The sequence below is a fragment of the Saimiri boliviensis genome, chromosome 19 (genome assembly GCF_048565385.1).
Source record: "Saimiri boliviensis isolate mSaiBol1 chromosome 19, mSaiBol1.pri, whole genome shotgun sequence".
NCBI classification, from domain to species: domain Eukaryota; kingdom Metazoa; phylum Chordata; class Mammalia; order Primates; family Cebidae; genus Saimiri; species Saimiri boliviensis.
The window spans coordinates 25,679,730-25,705,584 of record NC_133467.1 but is presented as its reverse complement, the minus strand read 5'-3'; the positions used below and the strand labels follow the sequence as shown (position 1 = coordinate 25,705,584).

Below are 25,855 nucleotides of genomic sequence, written 5' to 3'. Positions count from 1 at the left end.
GCCGTCTTCCCATCTGCAAGCCATCACAGCCATGTGGCTCTTTCCTATCCACATTCGTGGTGGGTGTATAAGAAGCATTTGAACCAGAGTGACTCCATCTTGAATAGGAGCTGGGTAAAATAAGGCTGAGACCTACTGGGCTGCATTCCCAGGAGATGAGGCATTCGAAATCACAGGATGAGATAGGAGGTCAGCACAAGGTACAAGTCACAAAGATGTTGCTGATAGAAGGATGTAGTGAAGAAGCTGGCCCAAACCAAAACCAAGATGATGATGAAAGTGACCTCTGGTGGTCCTCCCTGCTCATTATACACTAATTATAATGCATTAGCATGCTATAAGACACTCCCACCAGCACTTTGACAGTTAACAAATGCCATGGCAATGCCCAGAAGTTACCCTATATGGTTTAAAAAGGGGTGGAACCCTCAGTTCCAGGAATCCCCACCCCTGCCCAGAAAACTGATGAAAATCCACCCCTTGTTTAGCATATAATCAAGAAATAGCCAACCAGCAGCCCTCAGGGCTGCTCTACCTGTGCATTAGCCGTTCTTTTATTCCTTTACTTTCTTAATAAACTTGCTTTCACTTTATGGATTCACTTCAAATTATTTCTTACACAAGATCCAGGAACCCTCTCTTGGGGCCCAGATGGAGATCCCTTTCCAGTAATAGATGCTTGCAACACTGCCAAGGTCTCTGAACATGAGGCACACCACTCTGTCCCCTCCTCATCTTAACCCAAGGCCTCTAGGGTCTCCCAACCTCTCACAATGCTTCTGCCTCATCCACACCAGATCTCTGGACCTCAAGGCTGCTAGGACACTGTGAGGTAGTCCTCAGGTCACTCATTCAGCTGCAGTGACTGTTGCTCCGCACTGTGTGTGCTTCTCTGCTGGCCTCACCCTCTGCCCTTGGGGAGCAAGGCCCGAGTACCCTCTTATCTTAGGCCCCACCCTCACCAAACCTATCAGAGGTTTCTTTTCTTTATTTTGCTATTGTCCCAGGTTTATTGAAAATATGACAGCATTGCAGAAAGTTTCAAACAGGTCCCCAAGGCGTTTTGAGTTTCATTCCAACTGTAGGCTGAGTGACCTGCAGCTTGGACAGTCTGCCGAAGTCCAAAAGCTTCAGCATTTCCTTAGTGTCAGGATCTACTTCAGTGATCTCCTGACCCAGGGCTGAGACCTCAGGAGCATAATTGTCTTTCCTTTCTCTCTCCTCCTGCAGCCTGATGGAGATTCCTCCTATTAGGGCGCTCTGAATCTGCTTCATCAGATGCGTGACGTAGCCTGTGCCTTGTTGGGGAGCTTCTTGCTGGGGATGATGGCACATTCTTCGCACATGGGCTTGTCGGTGTGGAGGTCATTGCCCAGGCGCATGTAGTACTTTTCTAGGATGACCCAGGCTGCCTTCTTCATGGTTTTGCTGTGAATGTGGCCCATGTTGGCAGGTCCTTGGTAAAAGAGGCCCTACCAGAGGTTTCTAACACACATTTTCTATACCCTACTGCTGGCACGAAGCCAGCAAGGGTGGGGGTGGGGGATTAGGACTCTGAAGGTTCTAACCTTCAACAATATCAGTATCTTAGCTTTCGCTTTCCTTTCCCACCTCTCAGGTCCCTCCCCTTTTGGGATGGAAAACCATCTCTGACATCAGGGTTACTCAAAGTGCTGGTTTGCAAGAAGCTGAGTCTGGTTCGCGTCAGCACATAAATCAGCGTATTCCTTCCTTCATCAAGAAAGTCTTGCTATCAAAAAAAAAACAAAAACCAACAACAGTGCCAACTGAACTAAACAGTGTTCGTAGTGATAAAGTTGATTTACATTCTGGAATAGGCTTCTTATCTCAGTAGTAAACAGGTCTCAGGAGGCAGCCGAGTCTGTTGTACATTCCTACCTACTCTGTGGTTTGTGGATAAATTTTATGCCCCGCTTCCTTCCAGTTTCGGCTTTTGATGTTCAAAGCCAGCTTTTGGAATTTAAAAACCTTTCCACTCTCTGGTAGCTTGTCTTTCAAGACTATTGTTTCAGCTATGAGTTTCACACAATCTCATTCAACAATTCAATTGACTCTTTGTTCCAGCCTGTATCTGCCCTCATCCTGAGAATATATTTTAAAATCATGGCTGAGAGACTGCTGAGGAAAAGATCATAATTCTACCTCTGCGCGGTTCAGCTTTTTAATTGTATTTCCTGTCTCCCTGGCTAGAATACTGCATAGTTTTTCAGGTTGAGATTTATTTTATAAATAATAATTAATTCTCTAAGCATTCAGAGTAATCAAAGTTTGCCTAGCTCTTTGTAAAAATGACTTTTTAACTCCCAGTCATTCTGAAAATGCTCCCTTCTAACAGCATGCTTAATCAAAAACTCACTCAATTAATGTGATGTTTATTAGGAATGCGTAATGACATGAATAAATGCTTCTTATAATATGAACTGAAAAGAATGGGTTGCAATGTTGGGTTGGAGTGTGCATATAACTTTAAAAATACAACAAAAAGTCTAGGAATAGGAAAAAACAATAGAAATAAATGCATTTATTTATATTTTTATATAATCTTCCTTAATAGAAAAATAATTTTAATTTTTTAAAAAAGTGACTGCACTTCCCTATTGATTTGTAGCTTGGGAAACACATTAGTCTTGACTACATTTTGCTTTATATTATTCTTCTGATGGTTTATCTCCCCAGCTTCTGCTCTAAGAATCTTTTTTGCAATATTTTAATAACCTTTAAAAGCAATTGTACTCCTCTGTTGTGGTGCTTTTTTTTTTTTTTTTTTTTTTTTTTTTGCGACAGTCTTTCTCTGTCAGTCTGGAATGCAGTGGTGTGATCTCAGCTCACTGCAACCTCCGCCTCCCAGGTTCAAGCAATTCTCCTGCCTCAGCCTCCCGAGTAGCTGGGATTACAGGCGCCCACCACCACACCCAGCTAATTTTTGTATTTTTAATAGAGATGGGGTTTCACCATGTTGGCCAAGGCTGGTCTCAAACTCCTGAGCTCAGGTGATCCACCCGCGTTGGCCGCCCAAAGTGCCGGGATTACAGGCGTGAGCCACTGCGCCCAGCCATGGTGTACTATTATTTTATCAACTCAGTGAAGAGCTCCTCTCTACACTCCTGATACTCATTTCTACCCACCCCCAGTTCCCCTATGCACTACTTGTCAGGCAATACATGTGCACCCTCACTCACTGCATACATATTGCTGATCCCTGTGCAAACATACTTCCAGTGTGTATGAAGGCTCAGTATCATCCTATGCCAACCACCTCTTACTTTGCTCATCCAATGCCTTATTTTCAGGATTTATCCCACCACCAAACCCTCGTTGTTTCATGACTCAAAGAATAGTAAGGCATCTCAAACCCCTTACACAGACTGTGAAGTGTCTGGAATTAAACTTCTAGGTGACCTCCACCCTGGGATTATACTCTGCTACCAGGCCTGTAGAATGTTTTCTAAAGCTTTATTGAGATATATTTTACACAGTACAAAATTCACCTATTTAAATTGTGCGATTCAGTGGTTATGCGCACACTGTAACCCAACATTATAACCCACTTTTTAAAGTTCATGTTATAAGAAGCATTTACTCATGTTATTACACATTCTCAATAGACATGACATTAATATACTGACTTTTTGATTATATGTGTTGTTAGAGGAGAACAGATTCGATATGGTAATGAAAAGTCATCTTCACAAAGAGCTGGGCAAACTTTGATTAATATACTCCAAGGTTGTACAACCATCACCACTAGGTAATTCCAGAATATTTTCATCATCCCCCAAAGGAACTCTAAACCCATTAGCTGTTATCTCTCTTTCATACCTCCTCCCAGACCTTGGCAACCACTTTTACTCCCTGTCTCAATGAGTTTGCATACTTTGAACATTTCACATAAGTGGAATCATACAATATGTTGTCATTTATGACCAGCTTCTTTCACTTAGCATAAGGTTTTCAAAGTTCACCCACAATGCAGTATTTCATTCAGTATGTTATTCCCCTTCCTGGCACAATAATTTTCCATGATGTGAATGTACCATATTATGTTTACCCATTGGGTTTGTAGAATTTAAAGCAGCATCACTTTTAGTACCTAAAGTACAGTCAATTTCTGTCAAGTAATTAGAATAATTATATATATTTTTTAAAAAAATAATAATTTAAGTATCTTAGCAAATGAATAGGAAAAAGAAGAGAAGATACTTAGGGAAAACAGGACGTTTCTCTACCCAAGCTAGAAATGTTCTTTCGCTTTTTCCTTGTACCTATGCATCTCTATACACCTTCCTAATCCTGAAAACCCAGAACACAGTGCTCCGCTGGCTGGGTACTGAATCCCCAGTAAGCGTTGAATAAAGGGTGGATGAAGAGCGAATGAAAGACACCACCTTGCTCTCGCTTCTTCCCAAAGCCTCCCTCCACCTCCACCTTGATAATCTTCCTTTTGGTGGTGCAAATGGTTGAGCAGGCAGTAGTGGGGAGAGCTGCAGGAGAGGTCAGCGGTTAAGCTTCATTACCAGTAAATACAATTTCTCTGGGGCTGTTGTGGAAAGGAGGGCAGATAAGATCCACGAAAGTACTTGGAAGGCCTTGGAAGGCAGCCCCTCTACAAATATAGGATTGGCTTTTATTGTTGCTGCTGTTAATAAAACAGATGTTCTCAAAGCATTCCTCCAACCAGTGACAGGGCTGAGAAAATTGCTGTGTCTTTACTGGTTGCTGAAACCAAATAAAAATCAAATTAAACTTTAATTCACCTCATAATTTTCTTCATGGCAGGTCTGCTCGGCAGCCTTGAGGCAGCGCCAGCGTCTTCCTCCTCTGTGGCGAAAGTCACCCTCAGCCCAGGGCTCCCAGAGGTCAGCTGCACCTTTCCCTCTCCTGGAAGTCCAGTGTGGGTGTTTGCAGCTGGAGAAAAGCCCCAGGCAAAGATGAAAGGATGTTGGGAGCTGCTGGAAGACACCAGAAAGGACTTTCCTCCTCTTCCCCTCTCCAGGATCTCCATGGCAACAGGGGGAAAGCTGCTAGGTATTCCAGCTATGTGACCTGGGCCAGGATATTACCCAGCCTCCTGAGGGGTGCCAGACCATAAACACTGAGGGGCCCACAGCCACAGATGGCATGTTCCCTCCTATGCTCCTGATACCCAGGATAGTGTCTGTGACAAGGGGGCTCCAGTAACATTTCATGCACCCATGCAATAAAGTTTCCTATTCAGTTAATACACAAGTGAGGGAATGAACACATAACGTCATTTTTTTCCAAGTGTTTCCTTTTAAAATAATATCCGTTCTTTTTAAAATCTCCTTCCTTCCTTCTTTTCCTCCTTCCTATTCTTTGACACACAAATAATGTAACGCTTCCCAGGGCACCTTTCCAACTCTAACAGATGATTCCCCACGTGCTGGGAGTTAACAGCTTGCTACTGACTGTAAACTCAGAGTTGGGTTTTGCAGTTTTTAGATATATTAAGTGCTCTACAGATGTAAAGCAGTGACCTCCTTATTTAAATCAGACAAACGCAAAGATGAGAAGATCATGAGGGAGCCAGGAGGTGAATAAACACAAACACCCAGAAGAATCTTCAAGGTCAACAACTGTCTCGAGAAAAGACACTGTAGTGACATGAGAATGTCAGAAGTGAAACTCAGGTAGGACCACACGTTCTCCTTTGAAATTAGCCCCTGCTCATCCCTTCATTTAACATTTCAGTGCCTACAAAGTGGACAAGACTATATGGAGAGGAATGAGACCACAGGCTGACTGTGAGGGCCTACAGAAGAGTAGGGGAGGCTGATGTGGAAATGGATTGTTACCTTACAGAGTGGCAAAGGCTGCAGGAGAGATACAAAGTCCAGGTGGTGCTGGGAGATGCTCCCCCGAGGAGGCGATGGGGAGATTCCTAGCAGGAATGACCTGACTCAGTCTGGGTCTTATAGAGTGGAGACAACATCGGAAGGGGAAGTTCAGGTATAGGTATGTAACCACTCAACGGGTTCACCTTGCCTGCTGCCTAGACAGGGGAATTGCAATAGAGAAATTGCGATTTATCAAGACAGGGGAATTGCAATAGGGAAAAAGTAATTCATGTAGGGCCGGCTGTGCAGGAGACCCGAGTTTTATTATTACTCAAATCAGTCTCCCCTAGCATTCAGGGATCAGAGTTTTTAAGGTCAGCTTGGTGGGTAAGGGGAAGCCAGTGAGCTGGGAGTGCTGACTGGTCAGGTCAGAGATGAAATTATAGGGAGCTGAAGCTGTCTTCTTGCACTGAGTCAGTTCCTGGGTGGGGGCCATAAGATCAGATAAGCCATTTTATTGATCCGGGTGGTACTAGCAGATCCATCAAGCGCAGCATCTGCAAAATATCTCAAGCACTGATCTTAGGAACAGTTTAGGGAGGATCAGAATCTTGTAGTGTCCAGCTGCATGACTCCTAAACCATAATTTCGTATCTTGTGGCTACTAGTCCTACAAAGGCAGTCTTGTTTTGGGAAAGGGCTGTTATCATCTTTGTTTTAAACTATAAATTAAGTTCCTCCTATACCCAGGAGTGAACAAGGACTAGTTCAGCCTATGTCCAGGAATGAACAAGGACAGCTTGGATCGAGTCGGGTAGGTTAGGTCTCTTTTACCGTCTCAGTCATAATTTTGCAAAGGCAGTTTCGATCATGGAGAAGAGACAACACATTTGAGAAAGAGTGTTTCTTAATACATCTTCAGTCTCTGTTGCAAAGCAGACACTACCTCCACCAGGCATTTCCCTCCGTAAGAGAGTCTTTGAAGACACTAAATATTTGTGGCGGAACTGATCTTTGTACAAATGATCGAGAATTATCATTTAAAGGGCCAGGGACTTTATCATCGTATATTTTTTGGCATAAGGTTAAAGAGAAGAAGGTGTGGAAATCCTGACATTGTTAAGAGATATTTTTCACTTTGTTTTATAAAATATAATGCATTTTCTGAAACTGTATATAAGCTAACCAGCTTCTATCTCCTCTATCACAGACGGAGCTGAGCAGAGTTAAGCATTCTGATTTTAATTCATGAAGCAGGAAATCTTTCTGGCAGATCCTGGTGAGTTTCCAGTTTGGCTGCTGACAGATAGAAAAATGTGCTTTCTATACTCTCTTCCTCTCCATCCCACGTCCACTGTGCACATTCTTCAGAGCTGGCAAGAGACACTGACAGGACATGGCACCCATGGTTTAAAGAGCCGACTTTGCTCTGCAGGTGGCCCAGAGCCAGTGAAGGGCTTTCTCGAAGCACATAGCACGCCATGGTCATGCCGTGGCGGCGAGTAGCCTGGTGTCACTCACTGGGATACATTTCCTCTCCCCACCCCCTCACCCATCATTCTTAAAAGTCAGCATTTTCTGGACAAAATCAGGCTTACTTTAAGACAGTGCTTAGAAAAACTGATATTAAAAGGGAAAAAATAGGCCGGGCGCGTTGGCTCAAGCCGGTAATCCCAGCACTTTGGGAGGCTGAGGTGGGTGGATCACGAGGTCAAGAGATCGAGACCATCCTGGTCAACATGGTGACACCCCGTCTCTACTAAAAATATATAAAATTAGCTGGGCATGGTGGCACGTGCCTGTAATTCCAGCTACTCAGGAGGCTGAGGCAGGAGAATTGCCTGAACCCAGGAGGCGGAGGTTGCGGTGAGCCGAGATCGCGCCATTGCACTCCAGCCTGGGTAACAAGAGCGAAACTCCATCTCAAAAAAAAAAAAAGAGGGAAAAAATAAGGGAAGGAGAGGGAAGAAAAGGTGAGGGAAAAACTGGAAAAAGAGAGGAGGAAGAGGATGGAGAATCTGGTTGCAAAGAGTTAAAAAAAAAAAACAGTGGGGAGGAAAAATGCTGTGAGGTTAAAGGTTCCTACCTCAGGGCCTTTGCATTTGCTGCCTCCTCCAGTAACTCTCTCTCCTCAGTGATCTCACTCCCTCAATTCACTTCAAACATCCTTGGTCTCCCTACATAAAACTTACCCGCTTTCATCACTTGCTAGTTGCTTCACAGTTCTACTTTTCTTCATACCAATGATCACCACCTACTATGTTACACATTTATTGGTTTTTCTTTCCTCAAAGGAATGTAAGCTTCACCAGGACAGGAACTTTTTCAATGTCATTCCCTGCCGTATTTTAAGCATCTCGTGCAATGCCTGGTACATAGCAGGTATATTACTCAGAGTTCTCCTGAGAGACGGAATAAATAGGGTACGGACAGACAGAAATACCTAAGAGGAGATTGATTAGGGGAATTGGCTCATGTGATTACGGAGGCTGACAGGAGGCTACTTCTACACTAGAGACACTGGGAAGCTGGTAGCATGACCTGGTCCAAGTCTAAAGACCTCTGAACCAGGGAAGCCAAGGGTGTGACTCTCAATCCAAGGCCAAAAGCCCAAGAAACCAGGGGGAGGCCACTGGTGCAGGTCCTGACCTGACCTAAAGTCCAGAAAGCCTGGAGTTCTGATGTCCAAGGGCAGGATAAGGGTGTGCCAGCTTCTTCTGAAGGGAGAGAAAATAATTTGCCTTTCCTCTGCCTTTTTGTTCTATTCAGGCCCCTGCTGATTGGATGGCACCTGTGTACACTGAGGGCATGAGGGAATGTGTTCTCTTTCTGGGTCCGTGAAGGGGTGTAGTTTTAAGGGCAAGAACTTCCCAGCGCCATGCCCCGCTCCCACCACTCTTCGTCTGTCCGGGAGATTTAACAGTTTATGTTTGAATTTCGCGGTTGTGGGAAGAAACTAAGAGTCAATCACTTCAGCAGAAGTTCTAAGGAACTCCTTTCATTGGCCAGAGGAACTTGGGGAGGTGGGAATTTCTCCCAGGATAAATTCCCCTGCTCCTTCACCCACACTGGATTTCCAGCTCTCTGGTATCCCCTCCCGCATAGTGGGAACTCACTTTCCCCTCCTGGATTTCCCCTCTGGAACCCCCTTCCACACTCTTCGTGAAAGTCTTTCTCTTCTCCTTTTCTTCTCTTTTCTCAACCTAAATAAAATCACCCTTCTGCAACACTTCTTGGGTCCAATATTTACGTTTATGAGCATACAGCACACCTGCAGTGGTCCCTTGTCTTCTTCTTAAGAGAGCAGAGACCAAGAACCCACAGCATTCTCTTGGGGGAGCCGTGCCTCACCAACACCCCCCAAAAAAACCAGGTTACAGAACTGGCGGCCAGACCTTCCTTCTTCAGTCCAATGACTCACATACCAGTCTCCTCTGGAAGCACCCTCATAGACACCCTTAGAAACAACGCTCTACCAGTTCTCTAGGTGTTCCTTAATCTTGTCGAGTTTGACACCTAAAATTAACGATTACAGTAGGTGTTCAAGAAACATCTGTTGAATAAACAAATGGGAGGTTCCGGGGCTCCTTAAGAAAAACAAAACAAAACAAAAAACCTCCTTCCTCCCCACCCAATCTCACAACACCCTGGAAAGAATGATCATTTTTATTTCATATCTTTATTTCATGGAGAGAAATTGTTTTTATTCACATATAGTTTGAACCTTCCCCTCCTTTTCATAATTTTTTCCTGCCAACACCCTAACCTCCTACAGAGAGAGAGAGAAAGAGAGCGGGAGGACACGTGCCAGTTCATGTGCCATCAAAGGAATCGGCCTTTCTTTCATGGCAATGCCTTTGGAGCAAACCTGAAGCCTGTAAGGCAACGACAATGACAGTCTCTTTCCCACCTCCCAGAAGAGGATGAGAATGAATCCAGCGATAATGGGAAGAGTGTGATGTGAGGCAGAGCTAACATCACAGAGATCCCAGGGAACATTATTTTTCCCTCTTCTTTCTAAAGACACCATAAAAAGCTCCAGATTTTTCTTTCTGCGTGGTGACTGCTTTAAAGAATATAAAATCTGAGATACTGTGAACCTCCACGTGATTTCACCTCTGACAACTGATGTGAGGCACAGTGATGGGACTTCATGGTTGTTATATTTGACTTGCAGCCTTGGGAGGAGGGCAGTTGGAAAGGAAGACTGTCCTGAAGTAATGGTGGCCCCATTGGGGTTTGGGGCTTTGTGTCATAGTTTAAGCAATTCAGGCAGGCAAGGTTGAAGGAATGGATGAAAAGGAATCACAGGAAAGGGAGGTGGGGGAGATGCAAAAGTGAGGAAGGGGCGAGAAGAGACAAATGAGCCAAGGTCACCTGTTGCCCTGTCTGTGGGGACCAAGAAAATCTCCAGCTTAGGTTTGATCAGTTTAGGGCAATGACCCTCAAATCTTCACTTCCAGCAATCCTTAATCATTTGATAGAATTTTCTATCCAGCATACTTTATGTCATATAATAAAGGACTTGTCTGGTCTTTTTCCCAGGTTCCTGGGACTCTCTCAGCCCTCACCCCATGTGTCTCTTCATGTGGCTGGTCCTGACCTATATCCTTTCTCTTAAGTGTCTGTAATTGGAAGTAGACCCTTTCCTGAGTTCTGTGAGTCTTTGCAGTGAATTATCTAACCTGACCAGGTCATGGGAACCCTTGAATATCTAGTTAGTCAGTCAGAAGTGTAGGTGGCCTGGAGACCCCTGAACTTGTGGCTGGTGTCTGAAGTTCCGGCCATCTTGAGGGGGGCTGTGCCCTTCATTTGTGGGGTGTATTACTCAGGATCCTCCAGAGAGACAGAACCAGTGGGATAGGGGAAAGGTGATTTATTAGGGGGAGTGGCTCACACAATCATGGAGGTGGAGAAGTCCCACAATAGCTGTCTGTGAGCTGGAGAACCAGAGAAACCGGTAACATAGTTCAAAGCTGGTAGCATGAGGTTCAGTTCAAGTCTGGAAGCCTCAGAACCAGGGAAGCAGACAGTGCAGGCCCCCATCTGGGGCTGCAGACCTGACTGCCCCCAGAAGGCTACTGGTGCAAGTCTCAGAGTCCAAAAGCAGAAGAGCCTGAGTCTTATGTTCAAAGTCAGGAGGAAGAAAAGCATGTCATCCCAGAAGAGAGAGAGAGGATGAAAGAAAATGGTGGGGATGGGGGAACAAGCCCCCTTCTTCTGCCGGCTTGTGCCAGCCAGGGCCCCTGCCAATGGGACGGTGCCTGACCCTTGAGGGCAGCTCTTCCTCTCTCAGTCCACCGACTCACACCCTCACAGGCACGCCCAGAAACAACGCTTTATCAGTCACCTAAGCAGTCCCGAATCCAGTTAAACTGACACGTAAAATTAACCATCACACGAGATCTGCACTAACTCTGGGTGGCTAATGCCAGAATTTAATTACAGTACACCAGTGGGTATTAGAATACTCTACTTATTCAATTTAGCAAAAATGTCAATTCCTTGGTAAGGCTTTCCTTGACTTCCCCAGAAATAGTTGCTCCCTTTCTCTCCTTTTATTCTATTAATACCTCTATGGTAGCACACACCATATTTTTGCACACACATAAATTTTCTGTTGAGAGGTCTGTTTCCCCTATTATCTGGGCCCTTTGCAGTCAGGGCCTCCTAGCTGTGTGCAGCCTAGGGACATGGTGCCCTGTGTCCCAGCCACTCTAACAGTGGCTAAAAGGGGCTAAGGTACAGCTCAAGCCACTGCTTCAGAGGCTGCAAGCCCCAAGCTTTGGCAGCTTCCACATAATGTTGGGCCTGTGGGCACACAGAAGTCAAGAATTGAGGTTTGAGAACTTCTGCCTAGATTTCAGAACATATATGGAAATGCCTGGATATCTAGGGAGAAGTTTGCTGCAGAGGCAGGGCCCTCATGGAGAACCTCTGCTAGGGCAGTGCAGAAGGGAAATGTGGGGTCAAGACCCCACACAGAGTCCCCACTGGAGCACTGCCTAGAGGAGCAGTGAGAAGAGGCCCACTGTCCTGCGGATCCCGGAATGGTAGATCCACTGACAGCTTGCACCATGCACCTGGAAAAGCCACAGACACTCAATGCCAGCCATGAAAGCAGCCAGGAGTGGGGCTGTACCCTGCAAAGCCACAGGGGTGGAGACGCCCAAAGCCGTGGGGGCCTACCTCTTCCATAAATGTGACCTGGATGTGAGACATGGAGTTGATGGAGATTATTTCAGAGCTTTAAGATTTAGTTAACGCCTCACTGGATTTTGGACCTGTATGGGGCCTGTAGCCCCTTGGTTTTGGCCAATTTCTCCCATTTGGAACAGCTGTATTTATCCAATGCCTATACCCGCATTGTGTCTATGAAGCACCTAACTTGTTTTTGATTTTACAGGCTCATAAGTGGAAGGGACTTGCCTTGTCGCAGATGAAACTTTGAACTTGGACTTTTGAGTTAATGCTAAAATAAGTTAAGACTTTGGGAGACTGTTGGGAAGGCGTGATTGATTTTGAAATGTGAGGACATGATACTTGGGACGGGATAAGGGTGGAATGATATGGTTTGGCTGTGTCCCCACCCATATCTCATCTTTGAATTGTAACCCCACATTTTATGGAAGGGACCTGGTAGGAGGTAACTGAGTCATGGGGGCAGGTTTTTCCTGTGCTGTTCTCATGATAGTGAATAGGTCTCACAAGATCTGATGGTTTTGTAAAAGGGCAGTTCCCCTGCACATGCTCTCTTTCCTGTTTTCAGCCATGTGAAACTGAGTCCATTAAACATCTTCTTCTTTATAAATTCCCCAGTCTTGGGCATGTCTTTATTAGCAGCATCACAGCAGACTAACACAAAACACAGCATCACAGCAGACTAACACAAAACACAGCAAGGAGGTCCAATGAGAGGGAAACTCCCCAGGGAGAGGTGGTGGCTTCTTCAAATATCTCAGTGTGTATTTGGAGGCTGGAACCAGATAGGAAGTTGTGATGAATGGTCCTAGGGAAATTGTCCAGGCCCTGTCCATAGAACAGAAGCTGGAGCTATCCTGGAGAAAACGTCAAATTTGTAGGGAAAATTGACAAACTTTTATTTCGTTTGTAATCATCAGCACTGCAATTCGGTTTGGTTGTGCTTCACATCCAGCCCAAGCTTTCCTAAATCCCCTGTCACATTCTATCCCATCTTAGCCCATGCCCTGGCCCCTTTCTCAGCAGGGCTTCCCCAGTGCTCTCTGACTCACTTTCCTTGGAGAAGCAGCAGTAGCAGATAGCTTTCTGCGTCCTTCACTGGCTGCAAAGTGTGACAAGGAGAAAGGTTATGTTCTAGAAGCCTTTGCAGCTTCAGGTAAGATTAGAATGGCTGGTCTCTGGGAAGGGACAAGTTCCAGAGAGGGTACAGATTGAGAAATTAGGAGTGGGGGCCTTTATAAACTGTGCCCCAACTTCATGAAAGAATGAGGGAGAGAGAGCTCAGGGGCTGACTCCGTAGGGAAGGCTGGATTGAGGGATGACTAATGCAATTACCCATTTGGAATTTAGCTTAGGAGATGAAAAGAAATAGACCAGAGGTGACAGGCTTAAAAATTCTGTAGTTGTTTTTCTTTGTTTGTTTGTTCCCAATCCTCTCCTAGTCCGGTGGTGGGAGAGGAGCTGGGATAAGGAGAGTGGAGAGAGAGAAAGGAAGGAGAAATAAAAAGAGACTTGAAAAAGAAAGGGATTCCTAATGTGGGGATGACCAGTAAAAAGTAAATAAATAAATACAACTTAAAAAGAAAGGGGGTATGTGCGGACACCAAGGAGTGTGGCTAATGTGATTAACCCTGGCCTAAGGACAAGATGGGATATTAATTTTGATCTCCCAGACTTAGATTGCCATGAAAATACTTGGTTGAGAGGCAGGGGCTAGATAGTGGGAGATGGAAGGCGAGTGTCTGATTCCAGAGGAAAGCAGAGAGTTAGCAAGGTAGGAGGAGAATAGCTTTCGCCTGAGAGATCATAGGCTTGGGAAGGCCTAATGCAAGAACAGGGAGAAGAAACCACCAAAAAATTGGTCTAACCAGCTAACGAGTCACTGCTATGGGGTGGCTCTGAGCTGTGCTGTGTCTCCCTCCTTCCCTGGCCATGGCCCCAACCCTCCCCATCTGGTTGGACGTTCTCACCACCAGGACGTCAGGAGGTATACAGTTTAATTCAGGCTCTTCGACCAACTAGTTCTGTGGCTCCTGCTTAATCTCCAGAAGCTTCGTCTGAATATTCCTTTCAGGGAAAGCACACCAGCTGGCGCCATGGTGGGGAATATTTTTTCAGATCCTAAAACACTGAGAAACTTGTCACAGCCAAAAGGAGCCTAAGCAGACATGACAACTAAGTAGAGTGTGATAAACTGGATGGGATTCTGGGACCAAAAAAGGGGCATTAGGGGGCAACAGAAAATCTGAATGAAGTGCAGACCTCAGTTAATAAAAATGTGCCAAAATTGGTTCGTTGATTGGGACGAACGTACCATCCCTAATGTTAGGTGCCAATAATAGGGGATGCTTGGTGTGGGGTGTGTGGGAACTCTCTGTGCTATCTTTAGAATTTTTCTGATAATCTAAAAATACTCTTAAATAAAAAGTTTTGGCCGGGCGCGGTGGCTCAAGCCTGTAATCCCAGCACTTTGGGAGGCTGAGGCGGGTGGATCACGAGGTCGAGAGATCAAGATCATCCCGGTCAACATGGTGAAACCCCGTCTCTACTAAAAATACAAAAAAAAACTAGCTGGGCGTGGTGGCATGTGCCTGTAATCCCAGCTACTTAGGAGGCTGAGGCAGGAGAATTGCCTGAGCCCAGGAGGCGGAGGTTGCGGTGAGCCGAGATCGCACCATTGCACTCCAGCCTGGGTAACAAGAGCAAAACTCCATCTCAAAAAAAAAAAATAATAATAAATAAAAAATAAATAAAAAGTTTTTTTTTAAAACCTGTGAGTTCCATATAGTGTGGACTCAAAGATGAGGACAAGGCCTCTGGAAGGGCCACATTTAAGATACCTCTTTGTGGGTGTGTGCAGGTGCATATATAAACAGATAAGTTTTCTATGATGAACTTGCAATATTTTTGTAATGAAACACTAATTTAAAATAAGTTACCTATTATACACTATTTGGAAGAAGAAAGAAGGTAAAGCAGCCATTTCAATGAATATGTTTATGAATTCATTTATTGAGTCTTTTATTTAACATGTACTAAGCTTGCATATAACTGGACCAGGGGTTCTATGGCAAGAATGAGACAAGCAGAGCCGGATTTTTAAAGGTGAGATGCAGCTGGTGGCCTAGTGCAGAGCTGACACACAAGCTGGCAGTAGGGTGAGCAGGCCTGGGGTACAGTGACGACACAGAGGAGCCAGCGCCGGGCTCTGCCAGGGGTCAGCCGAGGCTCAACAGTGCTTATGCCTTCAGACAAGAAAACAGCACGGAGTTGAGAGCTTAAGCTCTGGAACTGGGCAAGTTCTCTCAAAGCCTCACTGGGCTATTCTGAGGATTAAATTAAAACACTAAGAAGCACAGAATAAGCTAGTTCCTGATATAGTAAGGGGTTATTATGTGCCAAGAACTGTTGTAAGTACTTCACATCTGTTAAACTCATCTAATCCTCTTATCCAATCTCTGAGGGAGACACTATCATTATCCCACATTCTGGAGATGAGGGAGCTGAGGCACCAAGGAGATCATAATCTGTCCATGGTACCAGCTAGCTAATGGTGGGACCAGGGCAGAACCCAGGCAATAGGAAACCTGCTAGAGATGATCAAGGACCAAAGCATTGAAACATGCATTAAACAGGATTTGAAGGCTGTGGGAGGGAGGAAACGGGATCATCAAGAGGCTCATACAGCAGGCTAGGTGAGAAAGAACAAGGGTCTGGCCGGTTGAGGTAGCTCAGACCTATAATCCCAGCATTCTGGGAGGCCAAGGCAGGCAGATTGCTTCAGCTCATGAGTTCTAGACCAGCCTAGGCAACATGGCGAAACCCTGTCTCTACAAAAAATACAAAAAGTAGGCTGGAGTCGTGGTGTGTGCCCCTAGTCCCAGCTACTTGGAAGGCTGAGGTGGGAGGATGGCTTGAGCCTGGGGGTGGAGGTTGCAGTGAGCCGAGATTGTGCCACTGCATTCCAGCCTGAGTGATAGAGCCAGACTTTGTCTCAAAACAAGAAACCCACAAAAAGTAAGGGTCTGGACTGAGCAGTGTCAAAGGGGAGAGAGAGGAGATGGCAGTTAGTAGATACGCTAGAGGTAGAAGTTCTGGTATTTGTTTACCAGTTGAATTGGGGTCTGAGAGGTTGGGGGAAGTGTTAGACTCTGAATTGTGCAAAACAGACTCTCACTCAAATGCACCAAAGGGAATGAGGACAGAGGAGAAGCTCTAAGCCAGCCCCTCTGCAAGCACTGTTCCGGCGCTGGAAGAAGCGTTGTTAGGAGGTCGCCTTGCCACCCCTCGGCGGCAGCACGCCATTGGTCTTCTGTCTGCTACTGCTCTGTAGCTTGCTCAGGACTTTTGTCTCACAACTTGCTTCCCCTCAGCTTTTGCAGCCTTGCGGCACATGATTTTATATCTGCCTCTCATCTTTCCTCTGTGTGCCTTTTAACTTCTACTCCCCACTGGTGAATCGACTTGCTCTCTGAATCTCTAGTTGGAACTTTGAGAGGGAAGGTCTTGACAATTCAGTTTAGATCCATTGTCTCTGTGAGGTAACAGTCTCAGTAATTTGGCTGCTGGTGCTTTGAGTCCAATCAGCGGTGGACAGGGAGGCAAGGTCACTTTGTCTGAGCGGGGCACGCTGGCTGGAAGAAATGCTTTGGGGAAGGGGTGCAGGCATGATAGGCTTTTTGAGGCTGAGCCTACATGGAAACTGTCAGAGAGGACTGCAAAGTTTCTAGCCTGTAAGAGAGGTTAAGGGAAATGGACAACGAAGGATGAGAAGCCAGTTGGTTTGGTGGATGGAGAGGTTTGAGGTACATGTAGGAGACAAAGACATACACGGAGGGAGATATCCAGAGGAAGCTGCAAATTCGGGCCCGGAATTCAAGGGAGGTCAGGCCTGGGGAAGAAGATTTACAGAAAAGCACAAGAGTGATCACAGAAGTTATAAGAATGAGGTGCCCTGGACAGGGGCAGATAAAATTCAGTCACCTCTGGGGGTAGGAGGGCAAAGGAATAACTGGACTGATTCTTTGTCTTTCTCCACAGAAGGCCAGATAACTTCCAAAATTACCCAAGAGTTCATCATGTCAAGGAACAAACAGCTTCCTGCTTCCTCTCTCCATGTCCTCTCAGGGCCGTAGTGTCTGGCCCTCTCTCAAGGTAACTAAACTCTGGGGGCCTGAGTCTGACAATGCCCACTGCACCTCACAAATCAGCTCTAGACAACGCTCACGTACGTTCCCCCTGTGTAGTGTCTCTCAGTTATACCTGAGTAAAGCTCATGTAGCCTTTCCCCTGTTTCATATCTCTCAGTTGTACTTGAGTAACTTTCCCCATTTCATATCTCTCAGTTGTACTCGCATAACACTCACATACTTTTCCTGTTTCGTATCTCTCAGCTGTACTTGAGTAATGCTCATATACTCTTCTCCTGTTTCATATTTCTCTGTGACACTTGAGTAATGCTCATATACTTTTCCCATTTCCTCTCTCTCTCTGTGATACTTGAGTAATACTCATATACTTTTCCCGTTTCCTGTCTCTCTGTGATACTTGAGTAATGCTCATATACTTTTCCCATTTCCTCTCTGTGATACTTGAGTAATGCTCATATACTTTTCCCGTTTCCTCTCTCTCTGTGATACTTGAGTAATACTCATATACTTTTCCCGTTTCCCATCTCTCTGTGATACTTGAGTAATGCTCATATACTTTTCCCTGTTGTCGTGAATCTCTTAATTAGAAAACTGCCACACATGGTGTTCCAGGCTACTGTCTCAAGAGATTATGTAAGCAATGAGTCCTAAGCTGGGAAGGGACATACAACTTTGCAAATGAGGTTAAACTCTTTTCTCCTCCCTTCCTCCAGGTGGTTCCTTTCCTGATAGAATATAATTAGCCATCAACTCAATAAAATCCGGATTTTTTTCTAACTCATCCAAAAACTGTTACCCAGTATATGGAATAGCTGTTAAGTCATTGAGCAATGCCCATTCACCATTTAGAAGGCACTTTTATTTTCTGGTCTCAGCAGCCCAGGAAGAATGATTGTTGGTAGTCGTGGGCCTAGTTTAAGAACAGAACCACTATTCATACTTATTTAAAGTTTAATATCTCCTATACAGATGTTCAAGAGAAAAGTCAATAAATAATTTTGGTACACATTCTTAGACAATTATTATAACAAAACAACCACCTGAAAATGAAATTTTTGCAAATTATAAAATAGTTGCTTGATTTTTTACAATGAAAATTGTACAAATTGTTTTTAAGGGTATTTTAAATCTAATTTTGTGTTAATTTAGCTTGTACTAAGTAAATAACATAGATAGAAATGCTTTTAACATATCTGAAAATTTGTTTTCCTCTATTTCCTTTGTTTTCAATTCTCCTGTTTATCCCTTTTCCCTCCGCCTCTCTCCCTTCCCCTGGTTCTTTAGTTATTTCAGAGAATTTTGTAAAAGAACCTGAGACCATGGAAAAGATCTTAGAGTTTTTTGTTGTTATTGTTTGTTTTTAAAAACAATCCTTGTTCATAAAAATCTCCTAGTATGCTTTTCCAAAACTGTAGACTCCTTGGCCCTACCTATGGAAAGTTTATTTTTGTAGGTCTATGATATGGCCAAGGAGTCTACTTTTTTTTTTTTTTTCTTTTTTTTGAGACAGAGTCTCGCATGATCTTGGCTCACTACAACCTTTGCCTCCTGGGTTCAAGCAATTCTCCTGGCTCAGCCTCTCGAGTAACTGGGACTATCGGTGCATGCCACCACGCCTAGCTAATTTTTTGTATTTTAGTGTAGACAGGGTTTCACCATGTTGCCCAGGCTGGTCTCTAGCTCCTGAGCTCGGACAATCCTCCCACCTTAGTCTCCCAAAGTCCCAAAGTGCTAGGATTACAGGCGTGAGCCACCGCATCCAGCAAGTCTGTACTTTTAAAAACTTTCCAAGTAATTCTAAAAGGCACTCCCAGCTGAAAACCATAGCTCTTCAACATATGACAGAGATTCAGTTCATTGATTCACTTGCCCACTCAATGTGTATAGGGCACATCTGTGAATTAGGCACTATTCTAGGTGCTTGAGATCAATCAGAAAACTAAGCTTACAAAAATTCTTGCCTTTGCAGAGCTTACACCATAGCATCTCTTAAAAGAAAACAAAATAAAATAAAAAACCCATCCAAACCTCTGCACTGTCCACCAACTCAGATTACACCCATAAACTCTGTTGACTATCTTGCACAAAATGTTTGTGGCGTGGTCATAGAAGGCTTATCTATGCCCAGATAAAATACGGAAGGATAAGAGCATGAATCCTAAGAGTGAAACCAATGGCAGGTATACAAGAGCCATCATCAAACCATTTCCTCCCTCTCCATACTGTCTTCCTGGAGAACTTGCTGTCACTTCCATCTCAGAATTTTTGCTCCCATGGTTTTGCTTAGTAGGTCCTGAGCTATATGCATCCTATCATGGCTGAGCTGCTTGGACCAGGGGCAGATATATGATCATGCTGGTTAGTCTAATTTTTTTCTGGGGAGTTTAGAATATATGCTCAGAAAATTCAGTGAGGTTGTTGATTAAAATGCTTGCAAGGGTCTAGCAGGTAACATAATAAGTGATACTTGCCAGGTATAAGGAAACCAATAACACACTGTTCCAGTAGACAGCATCTGATCCATGACCTTGGGGTCTGGGATCCTGCTATGAACTGGATGTTTGTATTCCCCTGGCTTAGTTCATTTTGTGCTGCTATAACAGAATACCACAGACTGGGTGATTTATAAAAAGTAGTTTATTTGGCTCAAGGTTCTGGAGGCTGGGAAGTCCAGATGGTGCTGGCATCTGGTGAGGGCCTTTGTGCTGTGTTATCCCATGGTGAAGGGCAGAAGGCAGAAGAGCAGACGAGCAGGCAAGACAAAGAGAGGATGGGGGCCAGAATGTATCCAGGAACCCATTCCCACAATAACTAACTGCTCCTATGATAATGACATTAATTCATTCCTAATCACCTCTTAATACTGTTATACTGGCAATTTAATTTCCACATGAGATTTTGAGACCATAGTACCCACCATAATTCATATGTTGAAATCCTAACCCATAATGTGATGGTATTTAGAGATGGGCCTTTAGGAGGTAATTAGCTCATAAGTGTAGAGACCTCGTGATAGAATTAGTGCCCTTGTAAAAAGAGACATGAGAGAAATTCCTTCCTCTCTCTATTCTTTGGCATGTGAGAGAACCAGAAAGACAGCCCTCACCAGAAACCAACCATGCTGGCACCCTGGTCTCAGACATCCCAGCCTCCAGAGCTGTGATAAATAAATGTTTCTTGTTTGCAACACCCAGTCTGTGGTATTCTTGATGGAGAAGCCTGAGCTAAGACAGATACAATAGAGATGGTGGCAAACAGGAGAGTGCATGCTCTGTGCCAAGGAGGCGGCCATCATTCAACTCCAGGCAATGGTTACCACATGTAATTCCAGTTTGCCAGATTTTCTGATATTTACAGAAGTCTAGAATTTATGTTTTCATATCAAATCTCAAAATAATTATTTTATATTTGAAAAAAATTTGTGTGGTTCAAAGCAAACACAGTTGCAGGCCATGTCTGTTGTAGCCACCAGTTTGCATCCTCTGGCTGCTCTAGCCAGTCTCTGTTGGAAACAAACACAAGAAAGTATGTCAAACCAGAGACTGAGGATGCTGTGTTTGGTCTGCGTGTCCAGGGAAGCAGAGACACCCACATTACAGATATAAAATAAAAGGGCGGTAATGACAAAACAGAGATCAAAACACAACCAACCAACAAAAAAACAAACCAAAAAGTGGTAGAGAAACCTGGATCCTGACAACATAGTTTTTATTCTAGTTTTTCTTTTTTTAGTCTATAGCTCTGGACGTTGGGTTTTCTAAGATATCCTTGTTTCCTTATTTTATTTTATTATTCTTGAGACGGAGACTTGCTCTGTCACCAGGCTGGAGTGCAGTAGTGCGATCTCAGCTCACTGCAACCTCTACCTCCTGGGTTCAAGTGATTCTCCCATCTCAGCCTCCTGAGTAGCTGGGACTACAGAGCGCACCATCATACCTGACTAATTTTTGTATTTTTAGTAGAGACAGGGTTTCACCACATTGGCCAGGATGGTCTCAATTTCCCGGCCTCGTGATCCTCCTACCTTGACCTCCCAAAGTACTGAGCCACTGCCCCGGCCCCTTGTTTTTTAATAATAAATCACCTTTATTTTTGCTTAAACTTGTGTTACATACTTGTGTCACTGGTAAAGGTTGTAGGTGTTTGTTATCTTCTTCCTAGACAAAGGGTAGCATTATTACCAAGCATTAGCATAACTACTATTGACTCCTCTGTGTGTCAGTGGATTTGGTATATACCAGTAGCAACACATGGTCTTGGCATGTGATTTTGATTTATTGAAATGAACCCATGTTCACCTAAACTAGTGGTTTCCAGACCTGGCTGTGCATCAGAATCATCTGGGGAGCCTTGGAGGGAAATATACATCCTCTGGATGACCCCAGACGTGGACAATCAGAGACTTCTCAGGTGGAGCCTAGAGACCACATTATAAGAACCCCAAGGGATTCTGATGCAGCCAGCCCAGCAATTGTCTGGGCACAAGGGAACCAGCATGAGAGACCACCATCAGGGATGGACCACGCCTGAGTTAGGGTTGGCAGTGTCAGGGGGAATCAGTTGCTTGGCTCTTGAAAATGTACCTCTTTTTTACAAAGAACTTGAAAAAGAAATAAGAAAAATAGGATCTCAAGGAGATGAACTGGATTATCCTGTGTTATAGTCCAAAAGTTTCCCACCATGCCCCCGTATCCTCTCTTGAATTGAGGTAGTAGGTTGGGAGCAAGAGACTCTGGAGCCTCTTGGTTAAATTCCATGTGGGAATTACAGTTGTCTAATTTCCTTCTATTACGCGGTGGTGAAAAATCAAGCAACTACTTTATAATTTGCAAAAATTTCATTTTCAGGTGATTATTTTGTTATAATTGTCTAAGAATGTATACCAAGATTATGTATTGACTTTTCTCTTGAACATTTGTATAGGAGATATTAAACTTTAAATAAGTATGAATAGATACTCAGGCTAAAAAAGTTAATCTGCCTAAGTTAGTCTGCTGCTGTTTGTACAAAGGCAAAAACTGCCTGCTTCTGCATGGGTGTCATCATGGCAGAGCACATTTTCAAATGATGCTGATGAATCCACAATGTAGCACATGCTGATTGTATGAGCCTCACAGCATGGCCTCTCACAGGTCACTGGCATTCTCAGGCAGTGATCAAAATCAAGTTATACAATACACTATGCAGTTTATTCTGAGCACAGCCCAGTGAAATTGTGAGGCTTCAGTTTCATTAAAGTAAATATGTAAGGACAACCAGTGCTGGAAGCCGGGAGTGTTTTACCTCACTTTCAGTAAACTTGGCCCCACATCCCTGAGGGTGGGTGAACTAGTGCTTAGACAGAACAGAAACTTAACAAGATGCTGAGAACTGGAGTCTGTGCCACAAGACCCCAAAACGAAATCCAAAGGTGGTGAGCAGGCAACTGATAGCAGAAACAGACTGGAGAGATGGCGGTGGTTACAGGAGTTTCTGCAGGTCAAAAACAATGACCCAGCACCTTAGGAATTAGCTCACTATCTGCCCCTTTTCTCATATTATTTGAAAGTGTGAGCCAGCTAGACACCTATACTCAGAAAAATACCCCTATGGGAAGGTCTCTTTTTTTTCCCCCCCAAGACAGTGTCTTGCCCTGTGACCCAGGCTGGAGTGCAGTGGTGTGATCTTGGCTTACTGCAGCCTCCAGCTCACTGCAACCTTTGCTCTCGAGTTCAAGTGATTCTCCTGCCTCAGCCTCCCAAGTAGCTGGGATTACAGGTGCACACCACTATACCCAGCTAATTTTTGTATTTTTAGTAGAGATGGGGTGTCACCATGTTGGCCAGGCTGGTCTTGAACTCCTGACCTTGTGATCTGCCCCCTTTGGCCTCCCAAAGTGCTGGGATTACAGGTGTGAGCCTCCACACCCAGCCAGGAAGGTCTCTTGAAGCTTATCCAGCTCTAAGGGCTGCTTGGTGGGCTTCCTGCCTTAGCCACCTCCATCCTACTATGCTTCTTTCTAGGGGACTCGTCTTACATTTCACGGAGCGAGGGTGGGATCTCCTTTTTTGCATTGTTTATTTTCTAACTTGAATTTTTTGCTTTCCTTTCCTTAGATCTGGGTTTTCCCCTATATGGATTCTCCCAGGTCAGGTCAGGTCAGATTTGAAACTTGGACAACATATAAAGGTGCTTCTAAATTACTAGGAGGAACATTGTGAACATGGAAAGTCCTAAAATCCTCTCCCCAGAGATGTGGTTTGGAAGAAAGGTCAACAATCTATGCATGTCATAAGTACTGAAAGAAATTCTAGTGCCAGCGGTCCGTGGGCCACCTTTGAGACCTGTCCCCCTACCCTGGTCCAGAGCATCTCTTACTGCTGAACTCCCAGAAAACCTCTCTGGCACTCTTTTGCTGGGCAACACAAGACAGCTCGGCAGGATTTAGGTTACACGACAAACATTTAGTGAGTGGCCCCACTTGGGCCAGGCAGTCACTCCTTCGGGACTCTGCTCCTCCTGCCTTTCCCCACTCCTTCCTTTCCCCAATCTCCTGTTGTTGCTTCTCACCTCTGGCTCCTTTGCTCTCACTGCCTTTAACTCTCTGAAGCCACTGAACCTCTGAGTTTGGGAGTCCTCTTCTCCTCTAACCTTCTCTTTCCTCAGGTGAGTGGGGACTCAGCCCCAGTAAGTGGGATCCTGGCTCTGATATGGGTTGGCTGTGTCCCCACCCAAATCTCATCTTGAATTGTAACTCCCACAATTTCCACGTGTCATGAGAGGAGCCCAGTGGGAAGTGATTGAGTTCTGGAGTTGGGTCTTTCCTACACTGTTCTTGTGATAGTGAATATATGTCACAAGACATGAAGATTTTAGAAAACGGGAGTTGGCCAGAACAAGCTCTCTCTTTTCACCTGCCACCATCCATGTAAGACGTTACTTGCTCCTCCTTGCCTTTTAATTTCTGCCATGATTGTGAGGCCTCTCTAGTCACATGGAACTGTAAAACCAATAAAACGCTTTCTTTTGTAAATTGCCCAGTATTGGGTATGTCTTTATCAGCAGTGTGAAAATGGACTAATACAGGCTCCAAAATTTCAATCAAAAAGAAAGGAAGATATGTGATTTGGCAGTCCAAGTAACCTCAGAGAATTAATGAATCTGACCCAAGAAGGAGTTTTGTATTTCCTAATTTAAAAAAAAAAAAATTGTCTTTAAGTCTTTCACTTTCTGAAAGCAATTCATTTGGAACATTGCTAGCCTATGACTGATACCCTGTACCAGAGAAATAAATATGAATACAAGTAAGAAAGTTAGCATGGGAAGTCCAGTATGTGTGCAAACAGATCAGAAAGGGATATTTGATGGGATACATATGAAAACAACATTTAGAGAAAAACACAGCACTTCATGTTCATAGGGTTAATATTACTCAATAAACCAGTTAAAATTGGTGAGAGATTTCCTATATAGTTAAGTACAAAAGCAAAATGCAAAACTAGATGCACATCTATATTCATATATATAGTTAGCATTTGTGTATTAATAAAAAAGCCTATGCCCCTATGTATGTACGTATTTGCTTCCTTGTGCTTAGTCTCTGGAAAGACATAAAAACCAGGTAATAACAGTTGCTTCTGGAGAAGGTAACTGGGTAGCTGAGAAAATTACTTTTCAAAATATCATTGTGCAGCTTTTGCATGTTGTATTGTATGATTATTTTATCTATTCAACAAATTTAAAATTAGAAAACCACCCTCTTGGCCGGATGCAGTGGCTCACACCTGTAATCCCAGCATTTTGGGAGGCCAAGGCAGGTGAATCACTTAAGGTTGGGAGTTCGCGACCAGCCTGACCAACATGGAGAAACTCCATCTCTACTAAAAATACAAAATTAGCTGGGCATGGTGGTGCATGCCTGTAATCCCAGCTGCTCAGGAGGCTGAGACAGGAGAATCACTTGAACCTGGGAGGTGGAGGTTGTGGTAAGCTGAGATCGTGCCATTGTACTCCAGCCTGGGCAACAAGAGCAAAACTCCATCTCGAAAAAAAAAAAAAGAAAGAAAGAAAAAAAATCACTCTCTGCAAGTCCCTTCAGATTTTATTTTTCTAAATCTGTGTACAGCATTTTAATCAAATTCCTGGATTTGAACGCTAAAGACGAAAATGGAGTTATGATAGTGAGGCCACAAAGGAGAGTCAGGAACAACTCGTGGGTGTTAAGTTTAAAAATGTGGACAGTCTTTCTTGTCTGTGTGGATAATAGTTTTTGGTGATAGTTGAACACACTCCCACAGGGAGAATGTAAGGGATGTTGACTGGCACTCAGAGAATGCCAGGTGCTGGGCACTCCACATTCCAACAACAGTTCCCAACACGTCCCTCAGGCTCACCAGTCTGGCTTTCCTATCCCCAAATCTAATGCCAGTGTTCTTCTCCCCAAGGCTGATAGGCAGCAGAGAGAGTTGGATGCACTGGAGGTGCAAGCCAGAAGTCACCCTGTCCCCTTGGTGATGGTAACCCTGTCAGCTCTGCAGGCCAGGTGGTCCCTTGGTCCCCATCTTGACTCCTGTCCTCTCACTGTCAGACCACAGGTACCACATCACATAACCTGTGACATCTCTGTTCTAGAAAGAAGAAACTGTGCCCCGTTCATCACTTTATCCCTCACCCCCAACGTAGTGCCTGGCCCATTGTGGTACTGACTGA

At 44.4% G+C, this 25,855-nt stretch overlaps 1 pseudogene; it reads right to left on the bottom strand.

The window, feature by feature from the left end:
• Positions 1-801: 801 nt before the first annotated feature.
• On the bottom strand, positions 802-1,445 carry LOC101045161 (small ribosomal subunit protein eS17 pseudogene; annotated as a pseudogene).
• Positions 1,446-25,855: the final 24,410 nt, after the last annotated feature.